The following is a 3,578-nucleotide window of genomic DNA, read 5'->3' on the forward strand; positions in this document are numbered from 1 at the left end:
AAATAATTAACAGGTAAAAATAATCTTATATTCATATTCTACAAATTTTTCTAATCAAATTTCATATATAACATGTTCAAATCGGAGTTACGGTTTAAAAGATATGGATGATTTTAAAGAACATTTGTTTGACTTTAATATAATCCGCGGATGAATTATCTAAAACATCAGAGGGTTTTTCGAAAAATGTAAAATAGCGGTTCGGGTGTGACTTAAATCCGAATGGCGGGTTGATTTCAAGAAAAGACAGGGACTTTTGTATAAAATACGAAAATAACGATTCGTTTTAACTTAAAACAGGACTGCGGGTTGAATTCTCTGAAATAGATGGACTTTTCTGAAAAATGCCATGACGGACGAAAAAAACCCAATTTGCTTTATTTATTACTAGTACAAATATCCGTGCGTTGCACCAGGCGATAAATGTGGCAGAACTTGCTTCATGGTTTTTTTGCCATTTTCTATATCTAATTTAAATAAATTTTGAAAGTGAAAATTTCCTTATTTTTATTAAAATTAATGTTTCCATTTAAAATGTAAAACCTTGTGAAGAGTAGTTTAAAAACTTATGTAAATAGGAACATTTCTCTATATAATATTTTTATGTAAATTAAATATTTCTGTTGTATATTTTGAAATGGTTTTTGTAGTTTTTAAAAGTACGAACATATTTTGTTCAAATATTTTAAACTATTTTTATGTATTGGAAACATTAGAAATAAGGTTGCATTGAGTATTTCTTTTTGGACTTTGTAATTTAGACGTACCCTAACAATGTTTGTTATGACCTATTTGAGCTCCTCATTCTCATTTCATCCTATTAAAAAGTATCAATTTTATTTTTTTATTGTTTAGTAAAACATGATTATTATTTTACTTTGAGTAGTTGTTTTTAGATTTTTGAGAATATTTTTAGAAATGGAATATGTTTATGGTGACTCACATTTTTTTGAATATTATATTTCATGTCTTATTTATTTTGCACCATTTTTTGTGTTTGGTCCATTGAGAGTGGATGTGTTATTTTGATAGCAGCCAGCTCAGAGTCGTTTGCTAAAAAAAAGCTAGTTCAGAGTGGCCGCTCTGCCTCTTGCTTAGTCCTACTGGATGTTAGTCATTGCTTCAGACACCTGCGCATTTATCCAACAATCAAAGGAAAAAAACGTCATCTCTTACCTCTCCCTACTCATCAGATTCTAATCCCCATTCTCCAACCATGGCGGGTGCTCACCTTCTCGCTCCCCCCCTCCACCGCCGAGCGCCTCACCCAGCGGTTCCTCAACAGCCCGCAGCTATCGCTCAAGTCGCTTCCGCTTCTCTCCTCCTGCCCCCCTGCTGCCGTCCGCCGACGACTGGACCTGGATGGACGAGCACCTCCTCAAGGCCAAGCAGGCGCGGTGCTCCGGCAGTCTGGCCTCCTCGGCATCGACGCAGTCTGCATCCATCTAGTACTGCATCCACTAAGGTATTCATCTAATTAGTTCTATATCTTCTGAAATCTGACTGGTTTTCTTCCTTCACATCTAATTAGTTTCACATGGATTTGTATGTTGCAGAGTTCTAAAGAACAGGGGAAGATTCCCGTGCTTGGAGTTGAGTCATGTGAATATTCAGATTTTTAAACACATGTAGGTTTCCTTTGGTCAAGTATGTCGTAGCTGTAGGAGAACTTTGTATGACCATTGTCTTAAACATTCAGTTAAAAACAAACAAGCAGATCCTGTCAATTTTTTTAAAGCATAGGGCTACAATAACCTGCAATAAAGTTAATATCTGCTTGCAAAACTATGTGGTTTCCTTTAGTCAGGTATGTTGTCGCTGGAATTTGCCCTGAATTGCGTACTTATAACCAATGACGCATATAGTCTTGTGTATTAATGCCTTGAAATTGCCCTGTATCGCCCCTCTTCTCCTCTTTGTGCCGCTGCCCCTTGTTCGGTTTGGTTCGATTTGCTTTTCTTCCCGTTTCTCTAGTGCGGTTTCCTCATGTAGGTGCTGCTGCGTGATGTGCACCGGGGATAAGGAAAAAAAGAGAAGGCTGTTCAGGTGATGAGGAAACCAAATGGGACGCGAGGTTAGGCCTCAAATGAATCCAAAAGAGCTTGATGGTATGCTGTTTATTCCTCTGTTGTTTGAGATAGACTTGTGAATTTCCAGTGCTAGTATGTGAAGAACACTCTACATTTTGAGGTTTAGAGCACTTGTTTGCACTTGGCTCGCACCATGTGGTGGTGATTGTGGTTGCCTACATTCAGCCAATGTGTCAGTCTTGCTGTAGTGAGTAATCGGACTGAGTTCTGGAGCAATATGCAACTGTAGGAACAGGCTTCATTCTGCTCGTATGTGAGTCTCAATGCTGGTGTTGGTTTTTGAGTTCATGAAGCTAGGTAGCTATTATGTCTAGTATCTCCTGGTCTGATTTGTTTAGTCTCAATTCTAGCGTCGGTTTCAAAATGACTAGTGCACATTTGCGGTTGTGTAGTATGGCCTCGGCTACAATTCTCTGTACGTCATGTGGTTATTCCTTGGCGTCTTACATTTCGTTCCATTGATTTGTTGCAGATATTGCGTAGGAGGTTGATGCACATGAGGGCCGTCGGTGAGCTTAAAGCTCTGTTGCTATTTAACGGTCTCAGAAATCTCTTCAAATAAACAGATGAGGTATATGTTCTGCCTACCTCAATATGCTTAGCAGAATAGTAAATTTGTGAGATCTTACTGTGTTAATGGGAAACCTTAGTTAACTCATCAGGCCGCTAATAGATGGATGGTGAATTTGCTTTAATGTGGCATGATATTTTACATATAGGTAGTTATGACTTGTTTTTTCATTTCTGAATTATCTCCCACATTGGGAATCGGACTATGCCACGTCTGCTGGCCCTTCCCTTCCTTCCACCTCTCCCTCTTGCGCTCCTTCTCCTCCATACTGTACCTCCTCCGGCTGCCGGCGCCCATAGCCAGCACAACAGTTAAAATTCTTCTTCTCAATGTTTTAATGTTCGTATATCTTTTAGTTTTGTTTCTCTGGTAGTGTTGCCGCTTCAGAGTTGAATTATAGGTGTAGTAACTATCAGTAGTCTAGGTTTGAGCATTAGAATCGTTTTAGAATTAGATAAAAGAATTAATTTGATGTGATCCTGTTTTCCTATTGTCTAATCTTGGAGTAAGTTTCTCTTGAATATATGTGGTTTGTTTTGTCACTTTGTGGTAATCTTTGGTTAATATAAACATGGTGGTGCAATTATGATTGAAATCACATCAACAGAAAGTCTATGCCTAATTATTATTGGAATTACCTTTACGCTTGTTTCACTATACATGGCAATCTCACGGCTCCTCCTGAACCCAAAACCGTCCATCCACTTAATTACCTATATCAAACCATGGCAAGAAGTTGTTGATTTTGTCGAAAGCAGCAATCAAATGCATGCCTGGCTACCCCGATGAATGCCAAGGGATTCAGAGATATGGGGACGCAGACCATGTCCATCACCAGGCGCCACTGGTGCATTCTCTGGCAAGTGCACCCCGCTTCCACTTGGACAGTAACTGCTTCTCCTCGACGCCCATCACCG

The sequence above is a fragment of the Triticum urartu genome, chromosome 4 (assembly GCF_003073215.2).
Source record: "Triticum urartu cultivar G1812 chromosome 4, Tu2.1, whole genome shotgun sequence".
Taxonomy (NCBI): domain Eukaryota; kingdom Viridiplantae; phylum Streptophyta; class Magnoliopsida; order Poales; family Poaceae; genus Triticum; species Triticum urartu.